General features: G+C 45.1%; 1 protein-coding gene and 1 pseudogene across 2 annotated transcripts in view; both read left to right on the top strand.

The window, feature by feature from the left end:
• LOC125428027 overlaps positions 1 to 9,892 on the top strand; it is a 189,787-nt pseudogene extending 179,895 nt beyond the window's left edge.
• Positions 1 to 26,258, top strand: part of GLI1 (GLI family zinc finger 1) — a 173,988-nt gene that overhangs the window by 34,380 nt on the left and 113,350 nt on the right. The gene's annotated exons all lie outside the window — the stretch shown is intronic.

Raw genomic sequence — 26,258 nt, forward strand, 5'->3', positions numbered from 1 at the left:
CCTGTTAGACATACCGTAGCATGTTCTAGGGCAGTGGTTCTCAACCTGTGGGTCGGGACCCCTTTGGGGGTCGAACGACCCTTTCACAGAGGTCGCCTAAGACTCTCTGCATCAGTGTTCTCCATCTGTAAAATGGATAAATGTTAGGGTTGGCGGTCACCACAACATGAGGAACTGTATTAAAGGATCGCGGCATTAGGAAGGTTGAGAACCACTGTTCTAGGGGCAAATGACACAACACCCTTGCTGAAGTTAAGCAGGTTGGGGATTCTTATGTATGACATTTTGAATTCCATGGCAGTTGTGGAAAATGCTGTCAAGTTGCAGCCGAGTTTTGACTGCAACCCTCACAGGAGTTCCAAGGCAAGAGATGTTTAGAGGTGGTTTGCCATGCCTGGCTCTGCATAGCAATCCTGGACTTCCTTGGTGGTCTTCCGGCCAAGTACAAATCAGGGTAAACCCTTCTCAGCTTTTGAGATCTCATGGGATCTGTGAATTCTGTAGAAGAAAGAAATAGTCTGAATTCATGAGAGACAATTATGCTTCTCTGGTATATCTTTAACTAAAAAAATCCCCACCACATTGAGAGCCAGCATGGTGCAGTGGTTAACAGCAGGTGGATTCTAATCTGGAGAATCGGATTTGATTCCCCACCACCTGAGTGATAGAGGCTTATCTGCGGAACCAGATGTGTTTCCACACTCCTACACATTCCTGCTGTGTGACCTTGGGTTAGTCACAGTTCTTCGGAACTCTCAGTCCCACCTACCTCACAAGGTGTCTGTTTTGGGGAGAGGAAAGGTGCTTGTAGGCCACCTTGAGTCTCCTTACAGGGGAGAAAGGTGATGTATGAATCCAAACTCCTCCTCCTCCCTCCTCCTCTTCTTCTTCTTCTTTTACGTTCTTATGTTCTTCTTCTTTTAAAGCAATGCAAATCAATGGAATATGACAGGCAGCACTCTTCGTCAGATGTAAATTGTGAGGTGTGGGCAGGACTCCACCGGTGGTCAGTGTTTAGAAAATACATGTTGCAAAGGTACTCCTATTTTCATCTCTGAAATGTGAGAAAATATGTTATTCATCATGGTTTCTAGATTCAAGTCCAGTAGCACCTTAGAGACTAACAAGGTTTTCAAGAGTCAAAGCTTCGTTCATCAGATACAAGACTTGCGTCTGACGGAAGGAGCTTTGACTCTTGAAAATTCTTAATCCTGAAAATCGTGTTGCTTTATAAGGTGCCACTGAATTTGAGCCTAGTTATTCTATTGCAGCCCAACGTGGCGATCTTATTGAAATTATCTTCATGGTCTCTGTGCTTGACATCAGTGGGATCTTACATAGGTGCAGATTCTACCTTCAGGACCTCCTACAGCTAAAAGAGTCTGAAGTGTGAGCCCCCCTCCACAGTGCATAGTTACTGCGTGTGCCTAGAGTGGAAGGATTGCACTCTCCTTCATTCATAAGAGTGGCCTTTTGAGAAGCGTGGTATAGTGGTTAAAAGCAGGTGGATTCTAATCTGGAGAACCAGGTTTGATTCTCCACCTGAGTGGCAGAAGTTTATCTGGTGAACCAGATGTGTTTCCGCACTCCTACATTCCTGCTGGGTGACCTTGGGCTAGTCACAGTTCTTCAGAACACTCTCAGCCCCACCTGCCTCACAAGGTGTCTGTTGTGGGGAGAAGAAGGGAGAGGAGCTTGTAAGCCGATTTGAGTCTCCTTACAGAAGAGAAAGATGGGATATAAATCCAAACTCCTCTTCTAAAAATCACCCTCCCATTGTTCAATAAACGTGCATGATTTAGGCAGACGTGTTTAAAGTAATGTGTCTGCCACTATCACATCTAATTTACCGCTGGACAGAAAACTTGATGAGGAAAGTATATAGGAAAAATAATGCAATCATCTCGTATCAGGCTTTGATGAGTTTGATAGAGCTCCAACTACATTGTTCGCAGCGAGCAGCCCTGGCAAGAGACTGAACTTTATGGGGCTTGATGAAAGAATTTGTCGGAAAGGCGTGCCATCATTATCTCAGCATAAAATAACAATTAAAATAAAGTATTAAATCTGTGTGCATTCCTATGTGTAGGTGGATATTGCAGTTTGCATAGCTGTTTTAGCGTATTAGCAGGTAGTACGCTGCCAACTCTTAAAATACAATTTTGGGGGGGAAATCATGGTACTTATCAAAAGCCTGTGGCAAAGCCCAGCACAAATGCTAAGGTGTACTGCTACTGCATGTTCCTACAAGTCCCTTGCTGCCAAGCTTACTATCCACATGTGATATCATGCATCCAAATATCACAACCCTATTTAGTTCATGAAACTGTTTTAAATGTCTTGCGTTTTCCTCTGGAGAAGAGATGCACAACTTTAGTAAATAGGTATTTCTCACCTGTAATAAAAAGGAGGAACCAATAACTGCTAGTGCAGATAGCTCAAGGGAATTGGTCACAGTGCAGTGGTGGGATTCAGCAGGTTCACACCACTTTGGCAGAACCGGTTGTTAAAATGGTGCTTGTAGACAACCAGTTGTTAAATTATTTTGAATCCCACCACCGGAACCGGTTGTTAAATTATTTGAATCCCACCACTTTCACAGTGGTAAGGACTTCAGCGGACTTAAGAGAGTGTAACTCTGCCCAGGGTAGCAGTGTAGATAGTACATAATATATTGTAGAAAACATTTACCTTTTTTCCCCATTTTATTCCAGTTGCAGGCATGAATTTTGGAACTGAAACTGCTTTGGCTGCCCAAATGTACAGTCAGAACTCAGAGGGATAGGGATACATGATCTTTTTGATTCTTCTCAGTGGCCTCCAGTACCACTGATATACATGAACACATACATAAAGCTGTCTTATGTTGAATCAGGCTACTGGGTCTTTCAAGGTTCGTACTGTCTACTCTGACTGGGAGCAGATCTCCAGGGTCTTAGGCAGAGAACTTTCATATCACCTGTCACCTGAGCCTTTTATCTGGAGATGCTGGTGATTGAACTCGAGACCTTCTGCATGCATGTCAGATGCTCTCCACTGAGCGGCTGCCTCACCTTCTGGACCAACTGGTTGAGATAGGGGTCTGCAACCTGCGGCTCTCCAGATGTTCATGGACTACAATTCCATCAGCCCCTGCCAGCTTGGCCAATTGGCCATGCTGGCAGGGGCTGATAGGAATTGCAGTCCATGAACATCTGGAGAGCCGCAGGTTGCAGACCCCTGAATAGAGTATTAGAGGCACTGTACTTTAGTAGCTCTGTACTCCTTAGTTGTCAGGATGAGAAGGTGATGCTGGGAGAGGACTATTCAGCCTCATGGTATTAGTGCTGTGGAGTCCCTCTGGCTTCCCTTTATCCCTCATGTTCTTTTAATGTTTACATGAAACCACTGAGTAAGATCATCTCTGGATTTGGAGTGAGGTGTAGATGAAAGCTCTATTTCTTCTATTCAGCTAAAGCAAATGGAGGTTCTAAACCAGAGTTTTATCTTTGAAGATGGTTTGGAAACTTAGTACAAAATTCACTAGTCAAGTTATCAGTTGGGTTGCTAGATGCCTACTGCTGGTGAGGGAATTACTGCCAGCACTTCCCACTCCTTTACTGGTGCTCAGTGAAGGGGCAGTGGAGAATGAGGGCAAATGATGCCACCTGACCCAGGGTTGCCAACTCCAGTACAGAAATTCCTGGAGATTTTGGGGAAGACTGATTTGGGAAGGGGAGAGACCTCAGTAGAATATAAAGCCATAGAATCCACCCTCCAAAGCAGCTATTTTCTCCTGGGCAACTGATCTCTGGAGAGATCACCAGGTCCCACCAGCAGGTTGGCAACCCTATATGATGTCACAATGTCACTTCCAGCTAGGAACCCAGAAATGATGTTTCTACATCATGCAATGATCTAGGAATATCCCCCATCTCTATGGTTTTTACAGTAGTTTCAGGAAAGCCGTGTGTCATGTGCCATGGAGATATTACTTCTAGTTTTGAGCCCAAAGTGGCATTATGGTGTCCCATGAGACCGTTCCCACCTGTCTCTGCCCCCCACCCTCCCAAAGCAAGGGCTGGCACCCCTATATGTCAGGTAGAACTAATTGCAGAGATCACATTTCACTGTTCGCAACAATTATATTTGCTGTCTGTATGTTTCTGGAGCCGTCAAAACACCAGTAATTACCTTTAACATTCTAAAAATGCTTTGGCCAGGGCTCCTTAAGGGCTGCCTCCTGTAAGATCCTGCCAGATAGATTTAATTCAAAGGCCCTGTCTGTCTGTCTCCTCTTTCACACCAGGCAGTGATAAAGCAGAGCTATTCTGGTGCGGTGCCCTGACTTTATCTGTTTGCCTGGTTCCAAATCTTATGGTGATAAATGCAGATGCACAAAGCATTTCGTTGATTTTATTTGTGTTGCATCCGCAGTGATTTCTTAAAGAGATGCGTGCTTTCGTATGCAATGTCTTTCTCCATGACCTTTTACAGTTATCCCTTCTACACTGCAATTTTCCCCATTGCAGTTTTTGATATATCACGGATTGGCATAAGAAAAGACACGGGGATTTTTGGGAAGTTTTGCGGAAGTCACAGACGACATGCCAAGGCCGGCAGATAGCACCAAAAAAAGTATAGAGACTCAGAAATGCATAAAATATATGTATAATATTATGTCTATTTTATCTTTTAATACCATAAATATACACACTTTCTTTTCAACAGTTAAAATTAAGGAAAAAGAAAAAAATCAGACTTATTTTCTTCTGGTATGAAGGGAGGGCCGAAACCTTTTTCTTGGACTTCCGAATTGCAGGGGCACTATACCTTTAACTCTGGCAATATGAAAGGGACAACTGTATACATTTTCCAGCTCTTTTAAATTATTTGTCTGAGGCTGTCATAATTTTTATTTCTCATCGAGAGTTTTATGATGAGTCTTTGTTTCTCTTTAAGCTTCCTTGAGAGCCCATTCCTAGCTGAGAGACTGTGGGGTATAAATGTCTTAAACAGGAGGCTTATGTAGCCAACAGCTTGGAGCAGAAAAGTCTTGCCCTCATAATAGGGGATTAAGGTGTGGAAATGGGCAGCTGAACGGTTACTTGGTTACATTACTTGGTAAAAATGATCCCATTGAGCCTCCGTTAAAGGAGCAGGGCCAGTGGTGGGATTCAGCAGGTTGGCACCACTTCGGCAGAAACGGTTGTTAAAATGGCGCTTGTAAACAACCAGTTGTTAAATAATTAGAACCAGGGGGCATTCATTGAAAATGCTGGGGGGAAGAATTAGGACTAATAAAAGGAAACACTTCTTCACGCAACGTGTGATTGGTGTTTGGAATATGCTGCCACAGGAGGTGGTGATGGCCACTAACCTGGATAGCTTGGACAGATTTATGGAGGAGAAGTCAATCTATGGCTACCAATCTTGATCCTCCTTGATCTGAGATTGCAAATGCCTTAGCAGACCAGGTGCTCGGGAGCAGCAGCAGCAGAAGGCCCTTGCTTTCACATCCTGCAGGTGAGCTCCCAAAGGCACCTGGTGGGCCACTGCGAGTAGCAGAGAGCTGGACTAGATGGACTCTGGTCTGATCCAGCAGGCTAGTTCTTATGTTCTTATGTTCTTAATTTGAATCCTACCACTGGAACCGGTTGTTAAATTATTTGAATCCCACCACTGAACAGGGCATCTTCCTGCAGGTTGCTGGCAACTCTGGCCTTGTTTTGGTTCTTGAATAAGCTTTCGTGGACAGGAGCCCACTTTGTCAGATGCACACAGAGCAGTGGTTCTCAACCTTCCTAATGCTGCGACCCTTTAATACAGTTCCTCATGTTGTGGTGACCACCAACCATAAAATTCTTTGTGTCTCGGTTCCTAAGACCATCGGAAATATGTGTTTTCCGATGGTCTTAGGCAACCCCTGTGAAAGGGTTGTTCGACCCCCAAAGGGGTAGCAACCCACAGGTTGAGAATCGCTGACATAGTGGGTCCTCACAAGGCATACACGTATGTATGAGATTGTAAAATCAGCAGTTTTTAACCACGAGGGTCAGTGCCGGAAGCCCAAGGTGAGATGCAATCAAGCAGAATTTAAATGAAATAAAGAGGAGTGCAGACACTATTCACAATAACAGCAATTGATGCAGTTTCCCTAGTTCTGCTAAGCTAGTTAACACCTATAATAGCTAAGGAATCCCAAGTTTTGCTAAGCTGGTTGACACCTGTAATGACTGAAGAGTCCCAAGCCCTTAGTTAAATCCTCAGGAGATGGTATCAGACTCCTTGATGAATTCCAATTCAACCAGTATCTCCAATTCAGCAGTAATTAATTCAGCAATAATTGGGACTGGGAGACAATTTAGCCAAGAAAGCCAGTGGCAAAGCATTTAAGCATAAGCAGCCAAAGGGGGGAAAAACAGAACCGGGGGGTGGGGGGGTGGGCAGAAAAATGAGCAGGCATCGATTTGAATTTTCCAGGATGATTTCGATGGGAACCATTATCTTTAAAGGGCCTTTTGAAATGTTTTACATTTGTGGTATATAGAGCAGGTGTTAAAATACACAGAGATGAATATGAAGAAGTATAAAAATCTTTTTTGAAAAATGTTCCAAAGAGGGTTTCTGGGTCTTTTTGCTGTTTAGACTTCATGACACGGGTTATGTGTGGACCAGATGTGCTGAACCATTATGCGCCTGACAGTAACAGTCCTATATGGATTTGCAGTTTGAATTCCTTCTGTGCTGGCAGCTACAGATACAGTTGTAGAATGCATTGTTTCCCTGAATTGTGCCTCTTTGCAGAGGCACAGTCCTTCGCTGGACAGCACAGCATTTGACACTGTTCCCAGAGTTCCACTAGTGCAGAAATAGCCTCAGGAAGAGGAAACGGGTAACCAAGGTTTTTGCATGGCTTCTAAAACCATTTGATCAAAGGCAAAGGTGGGACACCTAATGGGAATGAAAGCCTCCTTGAAATGGCTTCCAGTGCTCTTGAAAATTGTAGATTGCCAACACCCTTAGATAGAAATCCATACTCCACCCACCCCCCTCCTGAATTTAGCACTGCAGCAGAAGATCCAGGAAAGGGGGAGTTAGACAGCAACATGTTATTAGCATTGTTAAGTTTACTATGCATTATGGATTGATAGTGACCCTATTAAACAGTTGGTATTTGGAAGATGTGGGTGATACAGATGGGGCATCTGGGTGTTTGTGGAGAGGAGACTCTACTAGGTACATGCCAGCCCTATTCCCGTCTTCCTCAGTCTCTAGCAGTTTGCCTGGACCACCTTGAATCTTCGGCTGCAGCCGATACCAGCTCAGGGAATCCTAGCCTTTTCAAAGCCCATGAACCTGAAACAATAGGCTCTGAGGCAGCTGTCTGGGCCAGGGGGGATTAGCAACATCAGGGGAGCAGAGAGTGAATGAGGGCGGTGGGCCAGACAGAAGAGGTCGGGCTCACAGTGGAGGTGAGCAAAAGGGATTCTTTCCTGTCATGGTGGGGGGACACAAAAACCCCATTCAGGTCAGAGGGAGACTCAGCCTGGCTCTCACATGGAGTGGGAGATCGGCCTCCGTTTTGAGAAAGAGCTGGGAACTCGGCACACACAAAGTCGTGTACGCACACTGCCTCCTCTCCTGCTGCCCCGCACCTCACATCTCTTAGCTGTTTGAAGAAAATTTTGCTTTCCCTGTGGATAGCTGTGAAGGAATGGTGAAGGTATCTGAAAATGGCATTTGAGGCCTTTTCCCTCCTACCAGTCACGGGAAAAGGGAATCAGGGTAAATTGTGCCTCCACCCGCATAGTTCTTGTTATTGCCAAAAGGATTCCACTCACTTCACAACATTGCCAAAGACTGAATATTCATCCATTTGACCATTTTTCCTCACTCTCCATTTTGCAACAATATCATTGGCTTACGCAACTGAATCGCGACAGGCAATACTTGATGCATTAGGATTCTACAGTGGCGCATGTTTACTAGAGCTTCTTTTTGAGAGTTGTCAGTCTTGACGTGGAACACAGCAATTCTTTCAAGCTGGCCTAGTTATAAGGATTTATGGGGAACAGACACTTGGAGACAATATGTCAGACACCCAGGTCCAAGTGTGGGCAAGGATTTGTTTTCTCTTTCTGTTTCCTTGGGAGATGTCCTGCCCCCTTGAGAGATATCTAGCAGACGAGGGACTGTAGGAATTGGTTGTTAGGAAGAGTTTTCGTACAATTGTGCTCACCGTTTTCTTTCCTGTTCAGTAGGCTCTGTGCTGCTGCGGGAAAGAAAATGGCGGGTGCAACTGTGCAAAAACGAAAGTGTTGCTGATAGCCGGGTGAGGCTGCATAAATGTACTTTTATGAAAGTTCAATGTTTAACAGTGCAGAGAATAATGGCTTGGACAAAGGCGACGCTTAAATAAGACTCCTAAATGCTACAAGAGAATCTGGACTTTTCTCAAATGCGGAAACACGCTAAATGAGCATGATCACACTTAGATCTTTTACTAGAAACAGGTATAGGCGATGCTGGGAGAGGACCAAAGTTTAATTCAGTGTGGATTCAAGCTTGCTTGCACACACATGCATACGCTTCCATACTCTTCTTTTCACATACAAACACCACTGATCATGATACAGATTATCCAGACCTGAAACTCAGTTGACTAGAGCTGCCATGGGAACAAAGCTGGGCTTTGGGAAAGGGGTTTTGCCCTTCCAAAGGATGTGGTAGAATTTGTATAATGGGGCAAGGCCAGGTGGCCTACCAGCAGGGGTTGGGCATTTTGCCTGCACAAAGGCCGTGCCCTGGGAGTGCCATTCTGGCAGGCTTGGGAAGCGGGCTTGCCTTTGGCCTAGGGCAACTGTTCTATAGGGAGGAGTTGGCTAGGACACCCAAGCCCCAAAGGGGTAAGGAATTCAGCTGCTCTCTCATGCTGGTCTAGGAGGACAGAGGAAGCAGCTTTGGGGAAGTGAAACCCATGGAGGTGCCCCAATCAAGGAACTCCTTCCTGGCCACGGCCACTGCCGCTTTTCTTTGGGGTACCAGAAAAGGTTGTATCAGTCACAAGTGTCTCAGAAGAATTCCTCACCTCAGGATTCAAGAAGGTTTAATGCAAATCACTATTTGAAATAGTGACTCTCTGTCAAGATGGTTAAAATTCAGGGAGTTCACCACCCTTTCATCTCTGCAAGAAGTGCAATGAGAGTATTCTGTATTAGTGAGTGAGAAAATGGAAATCAGACTTGATAGTTCTTCCTGATTAATTCTTGCAGCCTACCATTCTGTAGGCCACAAAGGGCTGATTAACGCTATTGAGATCTTTGCATTAATGTTATTTCTAGGCTGTTCAGTGTTCGATGAGCATCTTCTATGCTCCTAGCAAAGGTCATAGAAACTGCTGGGGAAACTCCACAATTGACTCCTTCTCTCCTTTCTTAGAGTGTCCACTATGACAACCATTTCTTCAGTCCACTCCTTTCCCTGTGGTGCCCCAGCTGTTGCTGTGAAGAAGGCAGAGAGTTTGTTTGTTGCTTTGGGGGAAAAACTCTTGGGAATCATAGAATCATAGAGTTGGAAGAGACCCCAAGGGCCATCAAGTCCAGCCCCCACGCTACATGTTCTTTGGAAACCTATATTGTAGATTTGTGACAACCAAAACACACGTACCACAGTGGGAACAATGGAGTGCCTGCGGGGAGCATATGAGAGAACAATGGAGAGCGTATGAGAAACATAAGGATCTGATCATGACTGATCATTGGCGCTGCAGTGCATTGGAAGCAAAGGCAGCCCTCCCCAATCTCAAGGGCACCCACCCTACCCAAAACTTGCATTACAAGTGAAGGTGGAATCAACAGGGTCTCCCCCTCCCAGCAGGTCCCCAGAAAACCTTGAAACAGTTGAGATGTAATGGAGATGGGGTTTCTCCAAGCACTCCATAGTAGGAGAGAGAGGGTGGCAGTAGACATAATTGCAGAGGAGCTGGCCTGTCGGTATCACGAAAGGCAGAATGGCACGCCATCACCAACTCGATCAGAAACCACACCTGCAAATCAAATGAGACAACAGTGTCAGGTCAGACCTGAAACGATTATGCTGCAGTTTGTAGTCTTATAGTCTTACAAAAACAGCAACAACCCACTACCGGTAGAAATAAATGGGACGACAACAGGAAAGACATGAGAATGCAGTTGCTCAGGAGATTGTTGTCTGGATTCTCAGTGGGAAAGGAGTGAAAGGTTGAGGTCCATGCCAGAGGGAAAAAAGAAACTAATTGCTTGAGGAAGCTTAACCATTTTATCAACCTGTAACTTTGCAGCTGGCGTCCCAGTTGCTGATCAGTCTTCAATCCCACAACTTTCACTGCTGTTCAGGGCTGAGCCACCTGGATAAATTAACTCACCACTAGCTGGCTTTTCTCTATTATTTTGACATGTTGAGACCTCAGTTGGGATCTCAAGCCTCTCTGACTTGGTTCATCCCCTTGTGGCAAGCTATGGTCACCTCAGCCCACGCTGTGGCCCTCATAAAATCATGTTGTGACACCATAATAACAGGGGGGGACAGTGTATGTAAGGGGGAAAAAAGAGAATATTAATTGCTTCACAGTCTACATCTCTCTGGGTGACTTAGCTGATGCTGAAACAACTCATTTTAAGACCAGCTCTATGGTTTGCCCTTGGCCTTCTAGATTTTTACCTCTTCTGTTTACCCAAGACCTTGTGCAGGTCTAAATTTGCATGCCCATGAAAGAAATTGGGGCTAAAATTACCATTTCCCCGAAAATAAGATCTACCCCAAAAATAAGCCCTAGCATGATTTTTCAGGATTTTTGGAGGATGTTTGAAATATAAGCCCTACTCCAAAAATAAGGCCTTGTTACAGATTCCCCATCACAGCAGATCTGGTCTTGTGGGGGGTGCCAAATCATGGAAAAAAATAAGACATGCCCTGAAAATAAGCCATAAAGCATCTTTTGAAGCAAAAATTAATATAAGACCCTGTCTTATTTTTCGGGGAAACACGGTAATTGTGCAATAATGACATGGGTGCAAAAACCATGCAGATAGTAACAGTCTGGACCGCAGACCCTCTGCTGCCCTGAAATGGCACTACTAACCTTTGAAAAGGATGAAATAGAATTCTAAGCAGCTCCCCTGTTCGATATATTTGGTTACTGTCATTAGAGAGGTTGCTTTTATTATACAGGACAACACAGGTTTAGGGCATTTCACATAGGAGACTTAAACAAACCAGAAATGTAAAATTGACTTTGAATCTGAATGGAAAATCTGCATTGGCCACAGTACTCAATCCTAAATAACTCCTTCACTTTCTCTTTAATAATAATCAGCTATAAGATTTGGTACCAGGCAAACAGATGAAGGGAGGGCATTCCAGAGTCAGGGCACCACAGCCAAAACATCCCCGCTTCTTATCACTGCCTGCTGTAAAAGAGGGAGATGAGCAGGGCCTTTGGAGGAGGGAGGGAGGGAGGGAGGGAGGGAGGCAGGCAGGCAGGCAGGCAGGCAGGAAGGAAGGAAGGAAGGAAGGAAGGAAGGAAGGAAGGAAGGAAGGAAGGAAGGAAGGAAGGAAGGAAGGAAGGAAGGAAGGAAGGAAGGAAGGAAGGAAGGAAGGAAGGAAGGAAGGAAGGAAGGAAGGAAGGAAGCCTAAACTCCACATGTAGGAAAAAACTCTTAGGCTGAACCCATACTACGGGGTTGCCAGATCTCCCATGGCCACTGGTGGGGGTTGGAGAGGAAGCATTGCCAGACCTAGGTTGGGAAACTCCTGGGCATCTGGAGATGGAATCAGGGGAAAACAGGAACCTCAGTGGGGCACACAATGCCATGGATTCCACCCTCAGAAGCATCCATTTTCTCCAGGGGAACTGATCTTTAAACCCTAGAGATGAGCTGTAGTTCCAGGGGGTTGCCTAGGTTTCACTTGTAGGCTGACATAACCACCACGCTATAAGATGGTGTAACATTCAATCCCCCCTGCCAGGAAATCTTAGGAGCTGTAGTTTTTAGAAGGTGACCAGAGTTCTCTATCAAGGAGATTTCGCCGAACTGCAGTCCTCTCGGGGTTCTTCGAGGGCAAAACTCCACAGTTCAAATAAATGTGGAAAAACAGTACACCTTTTCTATTAGCCTGGCCTGTGCGAGTCTCCATGTCCACCCCTGCATCTGATTCTTCAGTCCCGAATTCACTATTTTGTTTTTGAAACCTGATGTTTCTTGAGTGCCACATCAGAGTCAAACCGTACTGGCATCCCTGAATGCTTTTCTCAGGGCTCATCCAGAGAGTCGTTTTTTCATAGCCCTGGCTGGGCGTTGCCAATCAAGACTACAAGCATTACCCCAAGTAAAAGCAAGCAGAGCACGTTCCACAGTTCGTCTCCTCCCAAATCCCCTGCCCCATGTCTCCTGATGTTAACATCTTCCATTAGCAAAAAATCTCTGCTCTGTTGAGTAGAGTTGGAACTATATCTGTGCTATTGATTTAGTCTTCTATAATCTTCCTAGTTTAGACTTAAAAGGCATCGGACCTGTTAGAATGTCTAGCCCGTGGTGGCGAACCTATGGCACTCCAGATGTTCATGGACTACCATTCCCATCAGCCTCTGCCAGCATGGCCAATTGGCCATGATGGCAGGGGCTGATGGGAATTGTAGTCCATGAACATCTGGAGCGCCATAGGTTCACCACCACTGGGTCACTCTAGGCTGTCTGTTTATGAATTTATCTACCCATCTGATCTACTGTTCTAGCCCTTTTCTGTTACAGTCCTGAATTCCTGGCAATTGTGTGTACACACCATTCTCACAATGTATGCATTTGTCTTTTTGTCTGAAAAGGGCATCGTGCATATTTTTGTCCTTGGTACACATGCAGGTTCTGGTATGCGTGTACCAAGGCTGAAGATATACCCTCAACGTTCTAGTACACAGGCACTGAGACTGAAAACAGGAACGTCACCCCTTGGCAGACAAAATGTTCTTTTCAAGTTTTATTAAAGCATTAAAAAAATTACAGTATATCAAACCTTATTAAGCTTTTACATTATGATAAAAAACAATAAGAGAGTAGAAAAAAAGAAAGAGAAAAAAGAAAAAAGACAAATATTAATATCTATTTATGTTATTAGAACTTATTTATGTTAATACAGCATATATATTTTATACATTCGACATTTTCTCCTAATTAATCTTCATTAGAAAAAGAAACAGAAAAAGAAAAAATAACAAAAGGGAAACATGGATGTAGATTCAACCACATCCTCCTAATATCTCTTTCTCAACTAATTTTAGTATTTCCACTGTTGAGTGCCTCCGTGTATATCCTATTACTTTCTCGGGGTAGTAGATTTAAATATACATGTATACAAGAGAGAAAAGAAGAACAGAAGAAGCAAATACACCTTGTAACGTATCATTATTAATATCTGTAAATTCTAATCGCTATTAATATCTAAGAATTCTAATCCATTACATTTTACCCCTTTGCAGACAAAAAGTGTGAAGATGGTGGGTTGTGTGCCTTCCCCGTACACATGTAACAACTGAAAAGAGCTACTATATGCATTGGTTATGTGTAGATACCTATCCACACATTCACAGAAGGTTAGACACAGCACTGCTTCCAGCAAGTCTCAGGCTTGTCTGCCTGCCTGCGTGCGCAGACACACACTGGGGGGGACCTGTGTTGTTGGTGGGATGATGGATTTTGCCACACACAGCTCTGATCTGCCTTTTTATCGAGACTGGGATCTCAGCAGCACTTGCTAATCCAGCCATGACATCACATTCCTCCACACTCTGTGTGTGAGTGTGTGAGTGTGTGTGGGGGGGCTATTAACCCTTCTGAGGCTGCAGTGTCCTAGTCTCAGTGGGGGTCATAAAAAACAGAGCCTTTTCTCTAGCTCTAATATTGCTGCCCAGTTAGTTCTTAGCACTGTGCCCTCTTGTTTAATTTTGCACTGTGTGACTGTTGGTAGTTCAACTTCAGAGACAATTTAATAATCTGTATAGATTTGACTGTATTATCCAGATGAAGAAGTGATTTCCTCCCCAACCTACTCCTGTCCCAATATGCCTATCCATGACTGGGAAATGTTTCCTGTTCCCTCTGCTCAAACAAGAATGTGAAGAGTTAAGGAGCAGGAATTTTCCAGTTTAATGCTTTTTATATATTTTGCAGTCTAGCCGCAGCCAATTCATAGCGATCCCTGTAGGGTTTTCAAGGCAAGAGCTTTTCAAAGGTGGTTTGCCATTGCCTGCCTCTATGAAGAGCCCCTGGTATTCCTTGGCAATCTTCCATGCAAGCACCAGCCTGGGCTGACCCTGCTTAGCTTCTAAGATCAGACAAAATCAGGCTATCCAGTCAAGGTGGTGCATCTATTAAATTTGGTACTTGTATGCATGAAGACCTAGACTTGGAAGGTGTCTTAGAGGCCATCTGGTCTGACTTCCCTGCACTGTGCTGAAAATTATAGCAGGAGCATTCCAGACAGATTGTCGTCCCGCTTCTGCTTGACGTTTTCCAGTGAGGAAACACCATCCCCTTGTAACCTTGGTTAGATCTAGGGATCCCAAAGGCCCCTCCTGCACATGCAGAATAATACACTTTCAATCCACTTTCACAATTGTTTGCAAGTGGGTTTTGCTATTCCGCACAGTGAAATCCCGCTGCAAAGTGCATTGAAAGTGGATTGAAAATACATTATTCTGCACATGCGGAAGGGGCTTAAGGGGAAGAATATTGGATCTTTTCCCTCGCTCCCTTTCCTCGAAGAGTTCTCAGGAAGGGTAAGAGGCACAATCAGCCCTCCTACTTCCTCCACTAGCTAAATTTATGGAAGTTGGAGAACAGAGCAATTTTACCCCTTTGCCCTCACCTGTGGCATCGCTGGCCTATTAATCCTTATGTTATCCCTAACTGCACGAGTCATCATTCCTAGTCTTGGAAATAAAGAAAAAGAAGAAGAGTTTGGATTTATACCCCACCTTTCTCTCCTGTAAGGAGTCTCAATGTGGCTTACAAGCTCCTCTCCCTTCCTCTCCCCACAACAGACACCTTGTGAGGTAGGTGGGGCTGAGAGAGTTCCAAAGAACCGTGACTAGCCCAAGGTCACCCAGCAAGAGCGTAGGAGTGTGGAAACACATCTGGCTCACCGGATAAGCCTCTGCCACTCAGGCGAGGGAGTGGAGAATCAAACCCAGTTCTCCAGATTAGAATCTACCTGCTCTTAACCACTACACCACACTGGCTAGATTTGCTTCTGCTGACAGATTACTGGTTCCAACCCACTGTGGTCAGGACGGCTAACATTGCATATCAAGCAGTGGGTTTTACCTGCATGTGCAAGTAAATGGAATACAGATAGGGGTATATTATATGGCAGTGGTTCAGTAATGGTGCTCTCATCAGGATTTTCTGTAGGAACCCATTGCACCCAAACCAGAGAGTATAGCTTGCCTAAATCCCAATCATTTTTAAAGCCTTTGAGGAGCTTTTATTTTAAAGGGATAGCGGTGTTTTGGTCTAGTGGCTGAGATGTAGGACACCCTGTGGTTCAGAACTGAAGCAAATCTGACTGTGGTGGAGGAGGGGCCGGGAGAATTATGGACAGTCTGGCCTTTCAGTGTGCCCTGGGGAAAGGTGACAGAGGTTTATTGTAATCACAGTATCATCAGAGCATGCACCTCAAGCAGACTGCATTGTTTTTAAATGTATGCATTATGTACAACTGGAAAACGGAATACTGCAAAATAGTCACTATTGCCCTTTATTTTCCTATGAAGAGATGTCAGTTTTTACAGCGGTTGTGATAGACCAAATCATACTAATTACTTATTCTATTTCCATAAAACCACTCCTAATTTAGGGGGGAGGGAACAGAAAACCCACTGTTTCTCTTTAATGCCCCCTGAAGCCTTCTGTCCTCACACATTTCTGAACATGATGGAAGGACTCGATTCTGATTCACTGTTCTGCGAAATGAGGGAAGTAAACCTGCATCCAATTCTAAATTGGAAGTAAACCTGCATCTAAATAAGAAATTCATCTTCTACTCTAAAGGGCAGAAGCTCTAAAACATGAACAATTTCATACAGTTTGCAGCTTTAGGAAAGCAGGGCAGAGGAGCTGGATTGGTATGATCCTCTATCAGTTGTCGAGGACCATGAACTACGAATTAGGTTTTCACTGCTAATCCCCTTACCTTGAGAGCATTTCAAATTCCCAAGATAATGATTTGTAATTGGGGGGGTCCAAGTTATATACTCTGATGTGGTCTGTTTGGGTATCCCTCCGAGTCCTTGAAACTGAGCGTACAAAGGCTTTGAGTGCTAGATCAATTTCTTCACCACTAAGGTTGCCAACCACCGGGAGAGAAAAAAAAAGTGTTATCCTTTTGATAGAGGCTTATTTACTCCATTTACTCCATGCTATGAAAAGCTAAACATGAAACTTCTAAACGTGAAACTCCTATTTCAGGGACAGAACATTTGTCTCCAGCCTTGTTGGCAACCCTGTTTAGTGCCCCTGACCTGAGGACTCTGTTCTGCTGAAGTTAAAGGCTAAACACAATATTCTTCAGTCAATTCACTATGAACCTTCTTTGGTAAATTCGGTGCTCCTAGTTGGACAGGACCCATAGAATGTTTCTTCAGTAGTAGGATTCTGTTTCATACATAACCTAAAGTGTGTCAGCTGTGAAATCAGTCTTTTAGAAATATCATCTGGGGGGTTTTTTTTGGGGGGGGGGTCTGGATTTGGGGGGGGGTCTACAGAGACAGGACTTGGTTAACTTGCGAGTTCTAGGAGCAGCAAGTCTCAAACAGATCTGTCTCGAACTAGCCATGGACAAAATCTAGCCATGGATCTAGCCATGGACAAGATCTAGCCATGGACAAGAAGTGAACTTCTCTGGGTACTTCTCTGAATCTGCGGGTGGAAATCTGCGGGTTTGAGCCATCTTTTTCCCTGTGGCCTAACCCTTCCCCACTCATTCCTGTTGCAAGCCAAATGATACTGAATGCGATCCTTTGGGTAGGGAGGCTTCTCTGCCATAGTTCAAGATGTCAGTTTTAGGGGCGTCTCTGAGCTTTGGGGCCTAATTAAAACTGCCTCCTATTTCCCCTTTCTATTTATTTATACATATAGTGTAGATGCATTTTTTTTAACAAAAGCCTGTAGGAGCCAAAACCTTGAGAGAAGAGGGAAGAGTCGGGATACTCTGGGGAGCCAGATGTGCAAATGTGGTGGGCGTCAGCAATCCAGAACGAAGCATTTATGCTCCTCCTTAGGTTGGTAACGGAGGGGGGGACAGTAGCCTTGCCCCCCCTCCAGTAGTGTTTACGTGGAGCAGCCTCGGCACTGCTGGCCCTGCGCCGTGGTTTCTTGGCAGGCGAGCCAGGAGGGAATGTGTTTCGGTTTGAGTTTCTTGGCAGGCACGGAGGCCGAGAGGGGAAGGTTCCCTTCAATCCAGCCCTAGTGCTCGGTTCTCAAATTTATGCCCATCGGCTGCTACTTGGGTGGGCCAGAGGCGGCTGTGCAGAGGGAGGGGAGGAGGGTGACTCCCAGCAGGAACAGGCATTCCCTCTCCATTGGCTGCACTCCGCCTGCACGCGTAGACACATGCATATATTCTGGTTTGCTTCTTTTCTTTCTCCCCTCAGAAGGGAGTTTTTATAATGTTTATGAGGGAAGGCATCCCCACAACCCCTAGCCCACAGTGAAATAGCCCCCCATTTGTTTGAACTATCAGGCAACTTGTGTGTTACTTCAGGCTACGTGGAAAGGCGGAGATGCGGCAGCGTATTCAAAATCCATTATGGCAGTCCCACGCAGCAGACGTGGTCATTCTCCACAAATGCTCAAAGATGGTCGTCTGATTTGCTAGGACACTGTTGTGGAGAGAGTGGCAGATAATCTACTTCCTATGAAAAGTACACTGAGATTTAAAAAAAAACAGAGAAGGAATATTCTGACACACGCACCCTTACCCCTTCAGACTTTACCACCGCCAGTTACAGAAAAGCATAAATCATGCCAAAAGAAACACCTTTTCCAAAATTCCCTCCATTTCCCCCTCACATCTAAAAATCGGTGCTGTGAAGGGTTTTACTAAGTAGCTCACAGGAGGCCTCACCTTGCAGTGAGTTAACCGTTCAGAACTGAGTCACACGACTGGTCTGAAGTGGGCAAAGGACGACGGGTGTTTTCTACACCTGGAAATTCTCTCTTGTGAAATAAATAAGGCTTGGAACAGACCCATGGGATGATCCATCCCAGTTCCCTCTGAGACGAGGTATCCTCAACTTGAAGCATTTTACAGTAGATACTTGTCCAACCTTTCCAACTGCTCAGACGTGTCCAAATCATGATTCACTGTGCCGTGGTTTGTCAACAAACGTGGAAGATTCTCCAGGGTGTTTTGTGTTGCAATCTGGACAGGCGTGAGAGCAGGGTTGCCGAGTCTGGGTTAGGAAATTCCAGGAGATTTGAAGGGGGAGGGGGTGGCGCCTGGGGAGGGTCCTCAGCGGGGTATAACGCCATATAGTCCACACACACCCCCAAAGCCTTTTTCTCCAGGGGAATCTGGTGACCAATCATAATTCTGGGAGCCGAGTTGTTATTCCAGGACAGGGGTCTGCAACCTGCAGCTCTCCAGCTGTTCATGGACTACAAATCCCATCAGCCCCTGCCAGCATGGCCAATTGGGTTGATGGGAATTGTAGTCCATGAACATCTGGAGAGCCGCAGGTTGCAGACCCCTGTTCCAGGAGCACTCTAGCCCCCACCTGGAAGTTGGCCAGCCCTCTTTGGGAGCATTTGTCAGAGAGCAGTTCAATGTGGCTGACTACACAAAGATGCTTAAACTGATTGTGTGAACAGATTTTCAACATGGGATCAATCAACGAGATAACAGCATCTTTTGGGGGGGGCAAATTATGGTGCAGATTTAGCAAACTGCAGTTTATGTCAGGTGGCAGTTGGGGCGAGCATGTAATGCAACCCCATCCCCCCCCCTTTTATTAAAAAAAAGCAAAATCGGGTGTTCAGTAGGAGAAGGGGTTGAAAATTAAATTGCAGATATGATGTCATCATATAAATCTGTAGTTCACCTTAATTTAAAATGCGGTTGTTCAATTCTGGCATTTATGTCTCAACAACAAACAATGTCAGAAGTTTAGCCTACAGATGTAGAGGTAGAAAAGACTTTATAAATTCAGCACACTAGTGGGGAGTGCTGTTTCAAATGTTCCCTTATGTTAAAACCAACAAACAAAAATCCCCCTTGCATGTACAAAAACAAAACAGCTGGGAGAACAGTTTTAATTGAGTGTATCATCCACTCTGCTAACTTACCCAATTACAGAGTATCTTTTTAAATGTATGGGAGCATTTGAAAATTTGATTCCTCATTTGCACTCTGAAATGGTCCAGTCCAGTCCACCTCTTTATTCCTCTGATTACATGTAATCGTGAACATGTAATACTGAATAGTGCATGTGTGTGAATGTATGAAAAAGAAGAAGAGTTTGGATTTATACCCCACCTTTCTCTCCTGTCAGGAGATTCCAGGTGGCTTACAAGCTCCTTTCCCTTCCTCTCCCCACAACAGACATGTTGTGAGGTAGGTGGGGCTGAGAGAGTGCTGAGAGAACTGTGACTGGCCCAAGGTCGCCCAGCAGGAATGTAGGAGTGCAGAAACACATCTGGTTCACCAGATAAGTCTCTGCCACTCAGGTGGAGGAGTGGGAATCAAACCGGGTTAATCCACCTGCTTTTAACCACTGCACCACGTTGGCTGCCTCTTGAAGTGCCACCAAGTCACAGCTGACTTATGGCAATTCCAGTAAGGGTTAGCCATTGTCTTCCTCTACAGAGTCTACCTTGGTGGTCTCCCTTCTAAATAGCTTCTGAGAACTGCTAATTTACAGCACACATGCCAAGTTTCAACAGTAATATGAGTGTGTGTTTGTAAGAAACAGTTGTGCATGCAATGTACATGCAGCATTCCAACATGCATTCCAACATGTGCAGCCTTTACATGTGGAGGTTACATTTGACCACCCTCTCTTTCTCCATTACAACCTCTAGCCTCACGTGAGATTCTAGGAAACTCTTATAACATTCAGGACACATTTTACTTGATCGACATGTGTATGCAGTTAAAGAACGAACCAACTAAAATATGACGTGGAAGGGAAAGTATCGTCAGTTCCAGCTGTACATGCCCTGAATGTAATATGGGAATTAGTCAATGCATGTTCAAAGAAAAATCAGTTGCATGCTCATACGAGTGTTCACTGTAACTTGTGAACTGGGCTTCTGCAGCATGTAGACCAGGTTTTAAAAGAGGAAGTGCTAGCAAAAGAGCAATTAAAAATAATAGAGGATGAAGAAAGAAAGGATTTCTCTACATGATTAATAAGCTTAATAAGCATGGAGTAATAGTGTAGAGATAAGAGCAAGTGGATTCTAATCTGGAGAACCGGGTTTGATTCCCCACTCCTCCACTTGAGTGGCAGAGGCTTATCTAATGAACCAAATGTGCTCTCACACTCCTACATTCCTGCTGGGTGACCTTGGGCTAGTCACAGTTCTTGGGAATTCTCTCAACCCCACCTACCTCAGAAGGGGTCTGTTGTGGGGAGAGGAAGGGAAAGGAGCTTGTAAGCCACCTTGAGTCTCCTTACAGGAGAGAAAGGTGGGGTATAAATCCAAACTCCATTCAAGTGGAGGAGTGGGGAATCAAATAAATCCAAACTACTACTACTACTACCACTACTCCTTTCTTCTTGTTCTTCTTCTTGTTCTTCTTCTTGTTCTTCTTCTTGTTCTTGTTCTTGTTCTTCTTCTTGTTCTTCTTCTTCTTGTTCTTGTTCTTCTTCTTCTTCTTCTTCTTCTTCTTCTTCTTCTTCTTCTTCTTCTTCTTCTTCTTCTTCATGAATATCTATTTCTGCCACTTCCTTCCTCTCCTAAACAAGAGTCGTGTGGCACCTTGACGATGAATACAGTTTATTCCAGCATAAACATCCAGGAGTCAGAGCTCACTCCATCAGATGCATGAGATGTAAATGCAAAACAGATATTGGCTGCTGTGGGTTTTCTGGGCTGTGATCTGGTGGTTTTAGCTCCTAATGATTCTCCGCATCTGCGGATGGCATCTTCAGAGGCCTGTCACTGTAAGATGTGTTTCTCTCTGTGGCACAGTATGGAGCACCATGGAGTGCGATGGATAGAAGATGCCTCTGAAGATGCCAGCTAGATGGCAGGTGAACTGTTAGGAGCTGAAACCATGAGACAATCTGGCCACTCAGCCTGGAAAACCCACCGCAGCTAGTTGATTCTGGACGTGAAAGCCTTCGACAATCCACAAAACATATTTGTATTTATACCGCGGCTAGGCTTCAACTTTTAGTTTTGCTGCAATGGGGTAACATAGTTACCCCGCTGGAATTCGGTCTCTCTTGAAATGCAGGGCCTTCAAAGGAATTTAACTGGCCATGGTAACAAAAGAAAGTGATGGGAACTGTAGTCCATAACATCTAGAGGGCTGCACGTTTGAATGGAGGGCATGATCAACTTTTGGCATTAATTGCTTCTGGGTATAATAATTCGCCACTGTTTTAGATGGCGTTACACATGTTCAGGATAAATTTTAGAAAAATAGATCTATTGATCAGTATCAGCAATAAGAACTAAGAACAGAGTCTCCTTATTTAGAGGCAAATGAAAATTGGATTACCAAATGCTGGAAGTAAAAAGAGAAAGGCAGCTTAATCAAACTCTGCTTGCAAGCTTCTTGGATGTCCGGATGGCTGCTGGTAGAAACTTGGGCCATTATAGCCAGTTGTATTCCGTCAGGCACATCATATATATTGCTGGCAGCCAGATAAGTGTAATTTCTCTCCCCTCCATATCCCACCTGATGAAGACTGAGGGCTAGGTCGTCTTCTCTGGGAAAACACTGCAGTTCTGGTGGTTTAAATTACAAGGCAAATGGAAACTTTTGAAAACTTTTGACTGGTTATAAAGAATCTCTTGATTTTTTGGGAGGCGGGGGAAAAGTGACTCACATCTCCTAAATTCTGGGGTTTAGCAAGCCTTTCTTGTGAAAGCTTTTTTCCCCCCGACTGCCTGTTTCCCATCCGTGCAGCAGGGAATTATATATGTATCACCCTACCCTGCCTTGTGGGATAGTCTGGGTATAATGAATGCGATAAGGATTGCAAGAAAACTTACAGAAAGGCCAATGTGAGGGTGTGAAGATAACCTAAGGTGAAAAGCAGAGTCCACAAGGTAAGGGTGAAATGAATGTGTTTGGTGCAGATAATGCCGTTTACGGCAGAGCCTTGAATAATTACTCTAAACATTAAACAGATAATGGTAGTCCTGAACCGGCGGGCTTGCTCATGGATAATGCAAAATCTAGGCCAGCCAACCATGCGCAAATGCATCTTGGGATAGAATAATCACAGGTGTCAAACTCGCTGCAGTCCAGATGTTGTGGACTACAGTTCCCATCATCCCCTGCTAGCATGATGCTGGTGGGGGATGATGGAGAACTATGATCCATAACTATCTAGATAACACTAAGTTTGTTACCAAATCCATAGATAATCTTATGACACAGGCAAGCTTGATGTGGGAAGCATCACCAAGTGAATGAAACTGTGGCTTGGTCCTACTTGAAAGCTAGTCCCCCTGACTTTCATTGGACTTGCTCCCAAAGAAGCGTGCATGGGATCAGTCTAACAGCATGAGCATATTCATGTTTTCTTGGAAGTAAGTTGCACTGGATTTAGTGAGTCACTCAGCATGAATCTAGACTCAAAATAAAGTTCCACTAGGGTTTAATGACCAATATGAGACATGGGAACTGCGAATGGATCCCCGGTCCTTTTTTTTAATTGCTTAATAGCAACTATCAGTGTGGGAGGGGAATTGGTTTGAATCAGGTCCACGGTACAATAACCCTCCCTCACACTGAAGCAGACATGTCTCCACTCAGCGATTAGCTGTGGAAGAGAAAAAGACAGGCCAAGAGAGAGTCCTGTGTTTTTTCCTTTCTAGACTAAATGTTATCCCATGGGGAAGCTGTCGTTTTCTCCAAGGAAACTCATCTCTACTCACTCTAGTAACCATCAAAATGCATTTGCTTGAGTAACGAATATGCAGTGATGAAAATACTTGTCAATGGGAGGCGGCATAGGAATTTGGGAGACATAAAACCGGTGCTTAGGGGAACTGCAGACATTATTTCTGGCGTGGTGGCATGCTGATAAACTGATAAATGGGAATTCCTGGCCTCGGCTCAAGTTCTAGATATCTTCATAAGATCTCAAAAGCTAAACAGAGTTGGTGCTTGGAAGGGACACTACTAAGGAAAATTCTGCAGAGGAAGGCAATGGTAAACCGCTTCTCTGCCTTGAAAGCCCCTTGCTAGGGTTGCCATAAGTCAGCTGTGACTTGAAGGTACATTATATCATAGAATCACAGAGTTGGAAGAGACCACAAGGGCCATCAAATCCGACCCCCTGCCATGCAGGAACACACAGTCAAACCACTCCCAACATATGACGTGGAAGATACCATTTGCAGATTCAGATTTTGGTTCCCAAAATACAAAAGAGGTCATTGGAAAAGGCAGGATGCTTGTTAGGGAGGGCTGGCCCACGAACCAGTTTTAGAAGCTTGGTGATCCACTTTCAGGTCGTGACCCACAGGTTGGGAAACACAGCCTTATCAGATGCCTGGCAGTTGGTTGAAGCATTTCACTGCTACTTTGAGTGAAATAATAGTTTTGGAGCAGGTGTCCCTCTAGCCCAGGGGTAGGGAACCTGCGGCTCTCCAGATGTTCAGGAACTACAATTCCCATCAGCCCCTACCAGCATGGCCCGTTGTATTTTGTGAAGGCTGATGGGAATTATAGTTCAGGCTATCCTGAAGAAGCCCAACTGATACAATGTGGGGGCTACTGGAGCCACCATGGGCCCCCAAGCAGAGATTTTCAGCAGGCTTCTCTGCACCCAAACACAGAAAAAATCCTATGCCTTGCCCAGGTCCCTGGGCCCCAGGGTGGTGCTGGTGGTGGTGGAGGAGGAGGAGCAGAAGAAGAAGAAAAAGAACAACAACAACAACAAAACAAGAAGAAGAGGAGGAGGAGGAGTTTGGATTTATATCCCACCTTTCTCTCCTGTAAGGAGACTCAGGGTGGCTTACAAGCTCCTCTCCCTTCCTCTCCCCGCAGCAGACACCTTGTGAGGTCGGTGGGACTGAGAGATTTCTGAAGAACTGTGACTAACCCAAAGTCATTCAGCAGGAATGTAGGAGTGCAGCAACACATCTGCTTCACCAGATAAGCCTCTGCCACTCAGGTGGAGGAGTGCGGAATCAAACCCGGTTCTCCAGATTAAAAACACCTGCTGTTAATCCCCCAAGTGGGTCTTTTATCCCCTAAGTGCCATCCCTTTGGGCTGCCCCACATGCACAAAACTAGAGTGACAATGTCAAAGTATCCCATTGTGATCAAAGGACACAGGACCAATTTCAAATTATAACAAAAAGGGTTACAGATGGAGTTATGGCTCTCATCCTGTCTACTGTTAGACTTAGTTCCGCCTGAGCAACTAGGCATGTTGGACAACTACCACTCTCCAACAATTTTGGTCTGCTGCAACGAATTCAACTTCGTCCCATGAGATGCAAGCCTCATTTAGGTCTTCTTCGAATGTCTGGCGCCATGTCTTCCAGGGTCTACTTCGCTTTCCTCCAGATGATGCCCATCGCATCACAGTCTTCAGGTGACGGAGACCTGGTAGTGATAGGATGTGCCCAGCAAGACACAATGGTCGCACTGTCACAATGTTCTGCAGGCTGTGTATACCACTTATACAACTTACTTATGACCACTGAAATTTTTGCTTGGTGAGAACAGTCACATATCTATGGGGAAGGTATTTGGGAGCTATACCACCACCACACCTCAAAATATGCCATATTCCATCTTAATATTTCTTTCATTAAAAAAAAAAGTCTCTAGCCCTTTACATTGCAGAGATGGAAGGGGAAACATGCAAACATTTTTGTCCTGAGTGCCGTGAAAGGGGCAAGACCAAGGATGGAGAAGATTGAGACTAGCTTGGGCTGGTTAACCCTGTGCTAACCCTATGCAGAAGTTTGCTTTTGCTCTTTCCCACTGTATTTTCTCTCCCAGAGCCTTTTTCTCCTTTCTTGTCTATGGCCCCTTCCGCACAGACGCATGGTGCCCTGGGGACGGCAGCAGCGTCGTCCCCAAGGGGAGCCGGTCCCGCACAGGGGGAGCATGGCTGCGCGCTGGCCGATGTCGCCTTCGCTCCGCTTAAGCTTGGCGTGTGCCGTTTGAACCCCAGCACCGGGAGGCGGGGTTTATGCCAAACGGCGGCTTGGAGCCGCTGCCGATCAGGCGGCAGCCAGCTCCAAGGAGCCTTCCCTCCCCCATGTCCCACGTCGTCCGGCCTGTACCAGCGCCCCTCCGGCCTTGCGTCGCCGAGGCCCTGGGGACTGGCAGCCTGCACCCCCCCCCTCTGCCCTCTCACGACTCCGGAGGCTGTTGGCGCAGGGCAGGCAGGAGTGTCCCCTGGCACTGGCGACATGCCGGAGAGCCGGATGGAAATGGAAGTACTGACAACAGCAGCTCTGCATGCGTCATCCCGGAAGATTACGGGACAGAGACGTCGAGATTACGTCATGTACACCGACCCGACCCCTTCCGTGGCCGTGTGGAAACGGCCTATGTTTCTCTTCTTTTAATGCCTGCAGTGACAGGTGGGTAGAACATCAGGTGGAAAACTGAGGTGAGATTTGTAATGTTTGAAAGTTTGAAGTGAATAATTTGTTTTGGGAATAAGTGGGGCAATGGAGGAGGGTTCAGGAACAGGTAAACGAAAGCCTAGTTTCACTCTGGTTTTAATAAATAATTTCCTATGTAAAAGAATACGTCCCTCTGAGAAAGTGCAGAATAGCGTTTACTCACCGATGAGTAACCACTGTTAATCTATTCTCACTTCCACTGCTCAAACCTGGGATTTGGGCTAAAGGACTGGAGAGACAGAAAAGTCAGGTGGGTTTAAATTCCAAAAGTATTAACTACCAAAAAAAAAAGACGTACTTTACCACAGGAAGCCAAAGAACTGGCAAAATATCTTGGCAGTCCCTAAATTATGTCCCATCAATTCTCATGACAGAAAAATCAGGTCTTTGAGAGGATCTAAATAAATC

This window comes from Sphaerodactylus townsendi, linkage group LG03, assembly GCF_021028975.2.
Source record: "Sphaerodactylus townsendi isolate TG3544 linkage group LG03, MPM_Stown_v2.3, whole genome shotgun sequence".
NCBI classification, from domain to species: domain Eukaryota; kingdom Metazoa; phylum Chordata; class Lepidosauria; order Squamata; family Sphaerodactylidae; genus Sphaerodactylus; species Sphaerodactylus townsendi.